Here is a 14,950-nt window from a genome sequence, read left to right on the forward strand (position 1 = left end):
GGTTTTCTCACCCCCCGACCCCCATACACACACAAACTCACTCTCCTGCTGGTAATAGTTCATCCAAAGTGACCACTCTCCCTACAATGTGCATGATAAACAATATGGGAGAAACTCTTAGAGGAAAAAACTTGAGGACTTTTATCAAAAGAGGGAGTGATCTGACCCTGAATTTGGGGTAGTAGTATATTAACATGCACTTCCCCCCCCCGCCCACCTTGGTAGAAATGGGTCTTGAAGAGGGATCTGAAGGAGAGAGTAGTGGCCTTTCATTCTGTATATATGGGACAGCATGGCAGAAAGCATGGAAACTTTTGTAGGAGAAACAAACACATGGGTGGTGAGGTCAAGGCTGTCATTGCAGAGTTGGAGGGGATGTGGGAAACAATAAATGATAATTAGGGAGGGAAGAGATCTAAAGGCCCTTGAAAGTGAGGCCAAGAAACTTGAACTTAATGGGAAACTTTAACTAGTGCCAGTCGGAATTAGCTCTCCTCTCTCCCCAACTATTTAGCTGCTTAACTACAGTACCACATTTAGGTCCTTCTTAGTAAATGATTCATTCACCTACCTCAGATCTGATGTTACTTCAGCAATGGGTTCAGTGAATGGTGGGAGCAGCTGTTTCAAGGAGGCAGGATAATCTAAACTATAACATAGCATGTTTCCAAATTTTACCGGTTGTAGCTTTAAACTTTAAGGAGAAGGTAGATTTCAGGAAGATCAAAGATCAAAGATGGTTGCTGAGAAACCATCAGTCAGCAATGTTCGCTATAGGTAATTAGGGTCCTGTGAAGGACATCTGAAATACTTAGGCTGTTACCATGCCCAGTGGAGGGGAGAAGTGTGGCCTCAAAAGGCAGAGAGGTGGCTACACATCATGTTTCAAACAACTATCTGGCAGAGTTAACTCAGTCCTTTAACCTTCTAAGATAGACAAGGTGAGTTCCATTTACTTTACTACATAGGATTTTCAGATGACACCTTACTAATCAATATCCTATCTGCTGTCAATGTAGGCTAAAGCTTCTGTGGTGGTATTTTTAAGAGCTTGCCCTTGGAAAATATTTCCCTTCCCTCTGCTATTGTGCACTATGCTGATTTTATCTACAATATATTTTATTTTATTTCCCTAACAGGAGTCTAATTAAAGCCTGAGTGAGGGGTGGAGAAGGGAGCGGGGGTAGGGAGTAAGGGAATAAATATCTGAGCTAGTTACAGCCAACTGTGGGGGAAGATTTTTTTCACACTCTTCATAGTCCAGGTGTGTATGTGTGTATTAATGGGAGGAGAGAGGTGACATACTAGCACTTTTTCTTCAAATTGATCTCAAAAGTTAATGTTTCTGTTCATAGATACATCACAAAGAAAGAGGTGTATTAAATCCACATGTAAATGTCAAGGTAACAGCGCTGGCTAAGCCTGTGCCTATATTAGTCTTTCTGGGATCTTCCTCTGTTTCGTTATCAACCAGTATAGACGGGGATTGATGTTGTTATCACAGTGTAATTTAATGCTGCTCAAAGCAGGTCTACACAACATGGTGGTAACTGTAGCAGTAGCCCCTGGAATCAGAAGATATGGTCCAGTATCATATGACAGGAATATTAACTTTTGGCACCCCATGTTAGGTCATGTGACTGGGTCCAGGAACTAAAATTTCTATTTCTTGCCAGCATGTCTACCTGTCGTTACAGTAACAATAGGAGAATTCTCCAGAAATTCAGTGTACACCAAGCCTGAGAGATATGTACTGGTGGAATCTTCCTGTGTAGCTGTTTATGCTCAGTCTTGACCTGCTCTTATAATGCTGGGCCTCTCCTCAGCAGAGGTGACTCATAGTGTTGAAATGTGCCCTAATTGTGAGGGGAGCAAGCATTCGCTAGATTGAGATCAAACTCATATCGCAATCCCTGTGTTAGATATGAACTTGGGTCAAAAAGGGGTGAAGAACTTGTGCATTAAATCAGCCTACCAATTAACTCCTCTTAGAACATACTTTGAAAAGCATTTATATTCCAGAAATGGTGAGAATTTTGGTAATCAATGGCTGACCAAGAGACTAAGGGCCAGATTCACAGACCAATCTTGATTTGAACTAACTGAGAATCTGGAACTGAGGCAGATGCAGACCTTGCCATAATCATCCATGTTTAGATGACCACAGTGCACTCTATCTGGTGTTAATGTTTCAAGAACCTTCCTCTAGTGCAGAATATAGCTTCCTGCCTTTGAGTAGAGCAGAATGGTGAGATCATGTTATATGTGTGCTCTGCCCTCTGCACTGGCTGCCAATGAACTTCTAGCTGAAAAGCAAGGCTCTGGCATTATAAAGCTCCTAACAGTCCACACTTCGGTTATCTCACACTCTGTCCGTCTAGGCCACCATCATCCCTCTATTTCCAATCATTTATGTGTAGCAGGGGTGTTTTGACTGCCTTTCTCAAGGGTGCATTTTATACACACTCATTCCCTCAAGAATATGTCTGAGACCAAACCTGGCCATATTTAGACTACAATCCAAGAGGGTTTTTTTGTTTTATTTTTAATAGCAGGCCATCCTAATATCTTGCACTACAGCTCTCTGTAATTCCCTCTCACTAAGCCTACTGGCTGGGTTTTCCCCCTATAAAGTTACACAGTTTAGTGCTGCAGCTGATCAAAGAGTATATGCTCCTTTTTTTGGAATATACAGTTTGCTAGTACATCTAAACCTTGTAAAATGTATCCAGATATGGCAGGAATGGGTGACTCATAAATGCTTGTATGGATAGGTAATAATCATTAGCTGTTTTCTACAAGCCCATCATTTTTAACAGTCTTTTGACTAAAGACAGAATCTTTCAGTTCCTCCACCCTTACTAAACAGTGGTGTCTTTCCTCCAAGAGAAAACAGGCACTTATAGAAGATTCAATTAATTATAACTCAGTCACTTTTTCAGCACGTAGCAGATCTTTTTCTTTTGTTTCTTCTTCACAGTGAGGTTTGGAACACATCTTCTGATTAGGGCCCTACCAAATTCACAGCTATGAAAAACAGGTCACAGACCATGAAATCTGGTCTTTTGTGTGCTTTTACCCTATACTATACTGATTTCATGGGGAGACCAGAGTTTCTCAAATTGGGGGTCCTGACCCAGAAAAGAATTGCAAGGGGGTCACAAGGTTATTTTAGGGGTGATTGTGGTATTGCCACGCTTACTTCTGAACTGCCTTCAGAGCTGGGCGACCGGAGAGCGGTGGCTGTTGGTCAGGTGCCATGCTCTGAAGGCAGCGCCCCGCCAGCAGCAGCGCAGAAGGGTGGCAATACCATCCCATGCCACCCTTACTTCTGCGCCGCTGCCTTCAGAGCTGGGAGGCCGGAGAGTGACGGCTGCTGACTGATGGCCCAGCTCTGCAGGCAGCAGCACAGAAGTAAGGGGGGGGCAATACCATACCATGCCATCCTTCCTTCTGTGCTGCTCTTGGCAGTGGTTCTGCCTTCAGAACTGGGCTCCTGGCCAGCAGCCACCGCTCTCCAGCTGCCTAGCTCTGAAGGCAGTGCCGCCGCCTGCAGCGCAGAAGTAAGGGTAGCAGTATCACATTCCCCCTACAATAACATTGTGACCCTCTCACCCACAACTCCTTTTTGGGTCAGGACCCCTACAATTACAACACCATGAAATTTCAGATTTAAATAGCTGAAATAATGAAATTTACTATTTTTTAAATCCTATGACCGTGAAATTGACCAAAATGGACCATGAATTTGGTAGAGCCCGACTTATGGTACAACATCAAACAACGTGTGAGAAGTAAGATGTAGGGGCACAGAAATGGCTATACCAGAATGAACTAGTTGGCCAATACTAAACAAGTGGGATGCATTTCTCTCTAATCTCAGCTGGATCCGTTTATGCCCTGGTGGATAAGGATTATTCAACCTTGTAATTTTTATGCTTACCGAGTTTAAAGGGATGCTGTAAATTTAAAGATCATGTTTTAACAACTATCATTGCTTGCCTTAGTAGCAAGATCTTCAATTTTTAATACTCCAGGTGTTTTAGAATTCTGATTTATTTTTGTTATTATTAATAATTATTTCAATTATGCTCCAAACAGGGCTGTTTGAAAATTTCCTATCAAATTGCTTTTCTTCAGAAAACTGGATTTTCAACAGAACAAAAATTTCTGCAGACAGTATCTGCTTTCTTTGAAAACTTTTAGTTTTTTTTGTCAGAAAACCAAAAACTGGAAAATTTGGGCTGAAAATGTATTCATAGATTCATAGATACTAAGGTCAGAAGGGACCATTATGATGATCATCTAGTCTGACCTCCCGCACAAGTCAGGCCACAGAATTTCACCCACCCACTCCTGTGAAAAAGCTCTCACCTATGTCTGAGAGGAGGGATAGCTCAGTGGTTTAAGCATTGGTCTGCTAAACCCAGGGTTGTGAGGTCAATCCTTGAGGGGGGCCATTTAGGGTTCTGGTGCAAAAATTGGGGGATTGATCCTGCTTTGAGTAAGGGGTTGGACTAGATGACTTTCTGAGGTCCCTTCCAACCCTGATACTTTATTTTAGCCTAAATGTTTTCAGGTTTTCACTGAAAAGTTACTATTATCTTTCCATGGGGGGAAAACCCCATTTTCTGAACTCTACATCCAATTGCATGGAATTTTGTCTTTGTCTTCACTATTGTCTATCTCCATTTTTGTGATTTTTGCTTCTGCCTGTGGTCCGTCTGACTGTCTCTCTCTCTCCACCTCAGTCCTTCTCTGTTTCCTTCTCACTCACTCCTAAGTTACCTACTCTCTTTCCCTCTGCAGCACATCAAGGAAATAAACTCTGCAGCATAATTTATTTTTGTGCATCACATAGTATAATCTGACAATTCTGGTACCCACTGGGCCTGATTTAATTCCCAGTGAAGTTATTGAAGAAGCTGTATTTATTTCAATAAGAGCAGGATTGGGCCCCCAAACTAAAACAATTTTGTTTAATTTAGTACATCACAGAATTAAAAATGTCCTTCACACATATGAACTGTGGCATAGATTTCTGATGGGGAATGACCAAAAAATGTGGTTGTAAAGAAATACGATATTTCTCCCCAGTTGGTCGTGAATTTTTCTCCCCCTCAGCAGTGGCTTCACTGCCCTCTACTGCCCTAGATGAGAACAATGATACAGAATCTGTTTATTTCAGGCAAAACCATTATTACCAACTTAAGGGAACATTTTGTTTTGCTGACATGCCTGATGAAACTTTACCTGCCTTGGAAACATTGGAACAATTAAATAGCTAAAAATCTGAACTATTTCTTGTGAAGAGCAAGACCTTCGACTAGTAGCAGAGCTTTCCTTTAAAACAACAAAGGGTTTCACCAAAGGTGAAATTCGGAATTGTTTTATGAAAGTGAGATATTTGTACTAGATTACTCTGTATCACAGAAAGACTTAGGGTAAAATTTTCATAAATATCCAAATGAGAGCGGCTTCTAACTCTCATTTTCAAAAGTGACAGACACTTGGGGGTCTAAGTCTCACTGAAAGTCAGTTGATAAGTGCCTCAGTCTCTTTTGAAAATTGAACATAGGCTCCTAAGTCACTTAGACCTTGCAACACTAAGTGGAGCAATGTCTAAATATCTTTGAAAATGTGGGTCTTTTGAAAATGTTACCTACAATGACAGAAAAGAAAATCAAAAACATGAGTCCTGTAGAGCTGGGCATTAGAGTAAAAAAGGGTGGGAATTTGTGACTGGTATAATGCCATGCTAGTTTAGTATGACAGGGCCACCATAGCCTGTCATGTTTAGTATGACAGGACCTCCATAGCCACTTCTACAGATTCACTACGAGAATGCCATATTATAGGTATTTAGATCCTAATTCATAAATCTGCTGAGCACTTCTTCTCAGTGTGCATTCAAACAATGCTGAAATAATTATTTGAGCAATGATCATTGAGATTCAGAATGACTAACCAAGATGAATAGATGGCCAAGAAACCACTAAAACGAGCCAATTAATAATCCCCAGGAAATGCCTTGTGCTGAGGTTTTTGTATACATGAATTGTACATTCACTGAAAATTAATATCATATGGTATATTTCAGAAATGTCTGTTTTGTGTAGAGCTTGGCCTTAAGCTGCAAAATTTGGATCTGAACTGAAAACCTCTCTCAATCCAAAGTGCAAGAACGCTACCTTTAAGTGGTTAATGCGCTTCCCTCACTCCCCACGTACCACTTTCATTATCTTGGCAGAACACACGGCAAACTATCACTGTGCATCAGTGGTATAGAGTACTGGTGAGTGAGGTAGTCATTAGCTTCCTGCTACTCCCCATACCTCATCATCTTTTTTCATATATATATATATATATATAAAAGTAGCACCCTGATCTGTTGAGAGAAATTTGGGGCTCAGGTACATCATGTTCATTGCCCCCTACTCCTCATTTCATCCCAGTTACAGATGTTTTGGGGCCCTTCCTGAGCTTGGGGCCCCAGTACAATTGTCTCCATTTCCCCACACTCTCATCAGCCCTGGTAGCACTCAAAGGCACCAGTCAGGATCAGGGTTCTGTTGTGTTGGGTACTGTATGAACGAAGTTGAAGAGACAGTCCCTATCTCAGAGAGCTAACAGTGTACATGCCTGGTCTCCAAACTAAGATCTTTGTACAGTGTACAGGGCTTGCACAGTCCTGGCAGTATTAATTTACATACTGATTGACATTTAATTACCGATAGAAGACAATTTAGGCACTATCCACACTGTGGCTGACACCATTTTAGCAATGACCATGCTTAAACACAGCGGTTGCTAATATGCTGTTCCCTAACTGATATGGAGAGAGACTTTTTTCAGAAAACGTTGCCAGTCAAATTACACAACGGCCTATCACCATAGTCTGTACTCTGTTGCATGGGTTTATAACATGGTTCTCAATAAGAAAAGTTCCACTCCACACTGGTAAGAAGAAGTGTGATGTCCTTTTCAAACACATTTGTTCCTAGCATGGATCTGCTCTAATATGGATTGTTAAGCAGAAATCTCAACACCATGCTACACTGGAAATATAAATTTTCCTTAGAAGGAATATAACTGTCATACATCAAATGGTAAAGGAGAGTTACACACAGAGAACAGAACACAGATACACAATAGAGTGCATTATGAATCATGATGTTAAAGTTTTTTATAGGATCACAATTCTTAATCTAAATTTCCTGGATACACTTTTGCAGCTGTTCCCATTTTTAACATTATAGAACGTGTTTGATGTTTACATGAACATCAAACACATTACACTTACTTACCTTCCCCCTTCTCTGAATATTGTGTGGGCATATAGTTCAAGGAATACAGAACAGGAAGACATTAAAATACAGAAGAGAACCATTCTGTACTTTACAGACACTGGAAAGTCAGGGATAAAAAAAAATGAATTCCTATTTTTTTCCTCCTGCTCTCTGAACCCAGGAAATAACCTGAAAATTCCAAGGGACATGCAAGAAGTTCTCATTGAAAAGTTCAGACTTGGATAGCATGATACAAGAAATTTGACATTTGATCAAGTTTGAGAGAAATGTTGCTTAGAATTCTGTCTTGTGAAAGGGTCTGGGGAATTTAGATCTGGACAACCTAAATTATAAGAGATATTAGGGAAACAGAGAGGACTATGAAACATTTTAGTGCCAGGACTATTTCTCATTAAAACGCATGAATCGTATGAAGCCCACCCTCCCCCAACCCTGCACTGAGCCTGGCATCAGAAAAAAGAGAAGAATTGCTTGAGTGTCCCTCTAGACTAGAAAAAGGGCAACAAACTTGTCGTTTATAGAGGAAAACCATAGACTTGGTAGGTCTGCAGTGGTCCAGGATTTGGGGTTGAATCTGGCTGTGGGCCCAGCTAATTTAGCAGAGAGATGGTGGAGAGTTCTCTGAACTCTTCTCTTTTCCATGACACCAGTGCCAGTCTTACACAATTTAGAAGATGTGCACAAATTGCTTTGTGGGGGAAAGGAGGTGTGCCAGTTTCTTCAAACCACCGTCCCCCTCGTCACTATAGTCACCTCTTTCCACATGCTGCTCCCACTACTCTCATCTCTTACTTAAAACCAAAACATTTACTGGATTGCTGCTGCTCCCAGATGCACAACTCTGGTGCCATGAAGGAACCCTGGGCAAGGGTTCTCCACAGACAACCACCATTCTTGTTTGTCCCTTGGACCATTCCTTAAACAAATGCAATAGAATTCAGTAGAGAACCAGCAGCTTTCTATGATTTTTTAAATATACAGAGAGAAATCTTGGCCTTGCTGAAGTCAATGGCAGAATTCCCATTGACTTTACTAGGGCCAGGATTTCACCCATAGGATTCCAGAGCAGGGATATAAATTCTATCTACCTATCTTCACACACACATAGGATATAAAGCTTATTTAGATTTCATAGGTTTTTAGAGTAATTTCTGTATTACTTTACTGGTTTCATCCCTATTAAAAATCCTACCTTTTCTTAAGTGCACTCTCTGTGGAGCAGGGCTCCTTCTGCTTTTTCATTCCTTGCTTGTGTTTGTCTTGCTTCCCCTTCTCTTTCAGGTTGTTTTGGCGGGGATAGGGTAAGAGCGGGCAGTAGGCTCTTAGAACATGTTTTTCATCTGTGAACATTCCTTGTGTGCTGGCTGGTGAGGCTGTGTGCTGACATGAAGACTGTATCCCTTCGATAAGCTTTGCTCATTACTGCTTCTTGCAGGATCAAGGCGCACCCTAAAAGAAAAAAACTGGGGATTAAAGTGCTTGACTAGTCTTTCTGTAAAGATAACCTGAAAGAATTCTATTCAGAATATCAAATGGCTGCAATTATCTCTCAGGGTTTTTGCAAAGTGCTTAATTTAAAAATAAAATATGTTGCCACCAGCTGCAGGCTGTCTTACGGCCTCTGTTAGTGGCTACTGTTAGTATTCAGTCCAGTTCCTTGTGGAACTGGTTATGTTCCTATAACCATCAAAATGGACAGAAGTTGGAAACCTTTTCAGGAATGAATCAAAGGACTCAGACTGAACTCCCCAAAAGATAGCCCCTCTCTGGGTCAGGTTGTGTCATATTGTGAGGTGGAACAGACAAGCAAGTAAAACTTCACTCACGGAAACGAAGGTGTGTTCTTAGCTTTTGTTACAATAGCAGTGAAGACTTGGCAACTTGGTTTTAACTCTGTTTAGCAGCTCAAGTTATACCCTATAGGAGAACTGGAGTTAAACTTGAGCTGTTTACCCAAGTTAAAAGCCAAGTTGTCGTGTCCTCATAGCTATTTTAACCAGAGCTAGCTAACCCAAGTTCAGGACACATTTGTTTTTTTGGCAATGAAGACCCTTTAATCTGTGACCAAGCCTCCATATAGCGGCTGGTTACAACAACAAATAACAGCCTGCTATTTACTTAAAGCTAACGGAGTTATTGTTTCAGCTGGAGTGGCAGGGGCACACATTTTTAATATTAAAGATTCAGTTCTCTCCGTAGCCTGTGCTGTCTGCATACATCTGATGTGACAACAGTTCCTCACACTTGTATATTGCTACTGCCTGTGCTGGATCAAATTCCATTTTCCACGAGTATTAAAGTAACTTTAAAAAACGTTTTACCAGTTTGCTTTGGTTTAGTATAAGATTCCCTGTAACCCAGTTTATTTCACTTGTTGATCTGGGATATTATGAATATACTTGCCATAGCATATATTCTGAAGCAGTTACATCAAATGACTCCATTTAAATTGAAAACAAAAACAATAAAGTAATGACCAAAGCATTTATAAACATATTTCTAATCGTGGTCTTTAATTAAATGCAGGTTTTTGTATAAAAAGATGCAGCTGTTTTCAGTAACTTTGTGTGCTTTTTGCTTTGCTGATTTAACCTCTGTCTATTCAATCAGAAAAGGTCTGATGAAATCATTGTTTAACCAGATGACTTACAAAATGGTGTTCTTTGTTTATAATGTAGTGCTATTAGTTAATCTTATCTGTCTATTCTAGATGCCTGAGCAGGATTTCAGTACAAGTTGTTGTATTTTTCAGAATGTCTTGAACAAAGAGAAGAAAGGCTTAGGTATTTCCCTCCAATCATATCCTTCAGTCATATATATTGTTTAATATCATTAAATGAATTATCTAACAGAGATGTCAACAATAGTGTGCAGTGGAAACAAAAGCCTCTTCTCCTGTAAAGTCCCCCCTCCTCCTGTGCAGGAGAAGGGATTTGAAGAGGTGGCAGATCACTGTTAGGTGAATGCTTTAACCATGAGGCTATAGAGTCATTCAAACTCTTTCTCTGGCTCAATTAATATTTAATTTTTCAATTACTTAGGGGTAAGTGGAACAAATTCAATAGGAGAGATTGAGGGTGCCCACATAAAGATAGCCTAGTGGTTAGGGCGTTCACCAGAGCAGTAGCTGATCTCAGTTCCCATCTCTTCTCCTTCAAGAGGAGGGGGACTTGACCCAGAGGGTCTCCTACATTCTGGGTGAGTAACCTATACACTAGGCTAAAGGTACTAAGGGAGGTCATACTCCATTTTCTGCGAACTTGCCTCAGAAGCCTAATTCAGTAGGCAGCCTCTGATCATAACAAGAGCTTCACAGTACCCTGGCCAGACGCTTTCTGGGAAGCTCAGCCCTTACAGGCACATCCTTTCCAAGCTGTAACTAACAATAACACACAATTATCAATATTTATAACCAACCTAATAAGTAAATTTACTAACAATGTTCAATTGGTCTTTGAGTGCCCTGCCCTGAATCAACAGTGCTGCTCTCAAAAGCTGACAAGGCCACTTGTTCTGGTGGTATATCCTGGGGATCCACTGTCTCAATCTGCTATGGCTGTTGCCTGTTGGAGACCCTCTCTGGCAAAACAGTAGACTCAGCACCTGTTAACTCACAGGGATTTGGGGACGATGTCGCTTATTCCTCCATAGTGTGTGTCCGTCTGGGGGCATTGGACTCTTATGACCACAGGGCAACCTCTTGTGACAGCACTGCTGTTTGTGACCATTGTTTCCCATTGCAGATACTCACAGCATAATTTTCATGAAGTAGTGGTGACAGCAGCTTCTGGGACCCCAAACAATACTGAGTTTCTTGTTTTGACTTATCTATCTCCTTATACATCTGCAAGCCCCCCAGTGACTCTGCCATCAGCTTCTAACAGGGCAGGCATTCTTTTTTTTGGGGTTTCTGGTTAATAAGATGTCAACAGGTGACAACCCATACCTCACTGGTGCCATTCTGTTATTGAAGAGTTCTGAATACAGATCAGAGACTGACTCCTCAACCTTTTTCAGTAGGTGCTTTATTATTTTGGCACCATTTTCCACCAACCCTCAAACTTCACTGCAAACTGCTTGAACTAAACTGTGGTCCATTGTCAGACATTACTGTGCCAAGTATACCACATCTGTGCATATGAAATTTATTTTAGCTAATCTCCTATTTATAGTACAGCATCTTCTAGTAAGGCTATCTCAGGGATGTGAGCATAGTAGTTTATGACAAGTGCATAGATTTGTTTAATGTTGGCTGGAAAATACTATCCCTATTTTGCTCCAACAGGCCAATTTTTCCTATGCCATCTACATGGGCTCTTTTGCTTGACTTGGCCTATATTTTTGGTATATGCAACAAGTCTTAACAGCTTCCTCATGTCACTGTTCATTTCAGGCCTATATAAAATGTCTCTGGCCCTTCCTTTAGATTTTTCAATCCCTAATTGACCTTCATGTATCCTTTCAACATATTTTTCTATAATATCTTAGGAATCACTAGTCCGGTGTATTTAAACAAAATCACGTCTAACACTGAGAGCTCCCCATTAAATTGGCAACAGGGGCTGGGAATATGCTGCCCCCACCATCTTGTGCTAATAGCCTTAATTACTTTTTGTAGAGGACAGATTTTTTAAAATCAGGTTGATATATACACAATCTAACTCTTGAATTTCCTCCACTGCACTTTTGTCAAATGCTCTTGAGAGGGCAGTGGAGGAAATTCAAGAGCAAGATTGTGTATATATCAACCTGCAGTCACCAAATCCCTCCCAGGTTTATATTCAATTTGCAGAGCTTACATTTGTAACTGAAAGAATAATCTCTATATCATTAAGAAAGGGAGTTATCAGGCCCCTTTTGGCAATGGCAGTAAGTGGGTTATGGTCAGTTTCAGCTTAAGATAGGGCTTCTATAAATAAAGACATGAAACTTTTTACACTCATGGACTACAGCCAAAGTTTCCTTCTCTTTTCCCTGGTACTATTACAAATGGTTTGTTTTCCAGTTTGATATTTACATATACATTTAGGTCACCTACTCCCTTAGTGGGGATAACATCACCACTGTAAGTCCTGAATTTCCCCCATTTACCTTTTACTGCCTGTGACTTTTCTTTCAGTGCTAATAGTTCTCTTAGTGGCACCACATTTGCACTTCTCCTGAGAGGCAGGAGATTCCTGTTCAAATCCTCAGGCAGCGGGGTAGTTAAATCATGGTCTCCTATTTCCCAGGTGAGTGCTCTAACCATTTGGCTACAAGTTACAATTTAGGCACCACAACCTCCTCTGGCCAGGTTTTGCATGGGGCCTAATCTGGTAGAAATGCTCTGAGCTTCCTACTGGATGAGGACTTACAATGAGTTCCGTTAAGCGAAGGAACATCCATTATCTCTTGGCTTGTGGATCGCACTGGGGCTTAGGTGGCTGAATGCCCAGAACAAGGCATCAGTGAGCATGTCCAGAGGCAGAAATTTAGGTGCCTAGAGAATTTTACTTTGGAAACTTAAGTGCCTAAACCTCAGATTTAGATGCCGAAATTCCTGTTTTAGGTGCCACTAAAATCCATAAAACCCCTGCACAGCTGCCACCTAATCCTGTAGTTGCCTAAGCTCACTTGACACTTAAGTCCCTTTGTTGATCTGGGCCTTGGTGCTTATAAGAACTCTGCTTTACCCTGGGTCTAAGTCCAGCTCAGGTGCATAACAAGAGCTGCAGAGAGCCCCACCCAGACTCGGTCTAGAAACTCAGCCCTTAAAGGCACAGCCCCCAGTACCACAGTGAATACAGTTCTGTATATTTTCCTTTCCATTATAAAAGCATGCAAATGCGCAGTCCACAAAGATATGAATTAACCCTTACAGTTCCTTGGTGGGTGAGAGTAGGGAGCTGCGATTAAGGGGTGTAGAAGGCCAGTCCCACAGAGGAAGTGGTTCAGGGATTGGGGAGAGGCATATTAGGAATCCGGTCTGAGATTGACATCTGGGAAGTGGATCAAATGGGGTATTCATGTCTTTTGTATGTGTCATGAAGAAGCCAGTGGTGAGAGGGGACATTCAAGAAGAAGAAGAGAATTGCAGTGAGGAGGAAGGTTTTTTGGGTGCTTTCTGGGTGTACTAGACGAATACGAGAAGAGACCCGGGAGAGTGTAAAATGCCTTGTAGAATGGATGGAGAGAGAGGGATGAGCAGTTCAGAGGAGAATTAGAAGCTTTAAGGGTAGAATGGGAGGGATGAGCAGCTGATATTTTCTTAGTACGCTAGAGTGAATGCTGTATTGCCCTGGAACTCCTACTAAATTTCTTACGGTAGAATTGCTGTATGACTTGTTCTCTGAAATTCAACATATTAATTACTGTAATTACCTGCCAATTATGATAGTGTTTTGGATTATAACTAATTAACAAAAAAGTGCTGGTTATACTCTGTTACTCTGAAACTCCTTTGATTGGATATTGGCATGGCCTAGAACTTTGCCAGTAGAGGGTAGTATTGCTTTATTTTAAAAGCCTTGAAAAGTTTAACTCTGTCTGTTTAGCCTGCTAACTTCTTTCTAGCCTTTCTTAGGTCATGTTGAACAGTCCCTACAATTACATGGAAAATGTCCTGTGTCACCATAAGGTTGTCCAGCTGTTCTGTTTAAATCTCTTCTATTATATTCAAAAGTGATGCAGCTATTTTAAAAGATGAGTTATATAGCTTGAAAAAGGATAGAGTTTTGTAAACTGGAGCGGGAGCACCTTGCCATGCATGAACTGCTTGCCATAAAGACTGGCACTTTATTTCTGCTGAAAATCATTTGATTTAATAGTTCTGCAATGAAATGATCCAGACTGTGCAGGGCTTTTCCTTGTGAGTTTCGAATGTCACAAAGAAGCAGAGAATGCCCTTGTGTTGCTGTTCCTGGCTCAGCATGTTTGGTGGGTAGGAGAATGTCCTGATCATGACTATTCAGCAATTATTGCCCAGACTTCTGCTCTGCCACCAGGCCAGGCCTGCCTTATCCTGTTCTGCAGCATGCCACTGACTGCCGCCTTGCCTTATGCTATTGGAATGTGAACACTGATTCCAGTTGCTGTGTCTCATCCTCAGAGTCTCCTATAATTTGTGTGTTGCTGTTACTTAGTCCAGCCTGAGACAGCCTGACTCTTTATACTTTTAATTACTTGAAGCAAAACAGGTTAGATCAGGACTGAAGTCAGAGAAGTTACATACAACTGCGTAAAGCCAATGTAAAGAAGACTAGAATCAATCCAGTGCTGCCTTTATTTATCCTGATGCTTAAATTCTATAGCAGAAATGGACCCAGTGGTAATTTAGCCCTGATATCTCATTTAGTCCTCACTGTTGCAAATCCAGTGCAACTAATAGAATTATAGCTGAAAACAAATTACTGTCAAATCTAAATACCACTATAGTAGGTATCAAGTATCCTATCCAGTAATTTCTTCATGGAACAAGAGTAGAAACTTTAGTGGGATTCCCCTGTTAGTCTATTACTAGTGTACGAGGCTATTGTTAGCTTACTATGCAAACAGATCTCATTTCCATGTACTTGGAACATCCATGTTCCCCTGCATCATTTGGTTTAATCATGAACCCGCTCTCATATTTTTAAAGATTAGAACATTATCTTTAAGATGTT

The 14,950-nt window shown here is 41.0% G+C and overlaps 1 protein-coding gene and 1 long non-coding RNA gene across 3 annotated transcripts in view; one reads left to right on the top strand and one right to left on the bottom strand.

Annotated features, from left to right (window-relative positions):
• Window positions 1-14,950, top strand: part of SYNPO2 (synaptopodin 2) — a 121,471-nt gene that overhangs the window by 55,438 nt on the left and 51,083 nt on the right. The window lies entirely within an intron of this gene.
• The window catches only part of LOC141986369 (uncharacterized), a 118,783-nt gene continuing 112,381 nt past the window's right edge, over window positions 8,549-14,950 (bottom strand). For both annotated transcript variants that reach the window (XR_012639260.1, XR_012639261.1), the window contains exon 4: window positions 8,549-8,759. This is a non-coding gene — a long non-coding RNA (uncharacterized LOC141986369). The remainder of the gene's footprint in view (window positions 8,760-14,950) is intronic.

Source organism: Natator depressus, chromosome 4 (assembly GCF_965152275.1).
Source record: "Natator depressus isolate rNatDep1 chromosome 4, rNatDep2.hap1, whole genome shotgun sequence".
NCBI classification, from domain to species: Eukaryota; Metazoa; Chordata; order Testudines; family Cheloniidae; genus Natator; species Natator depressus.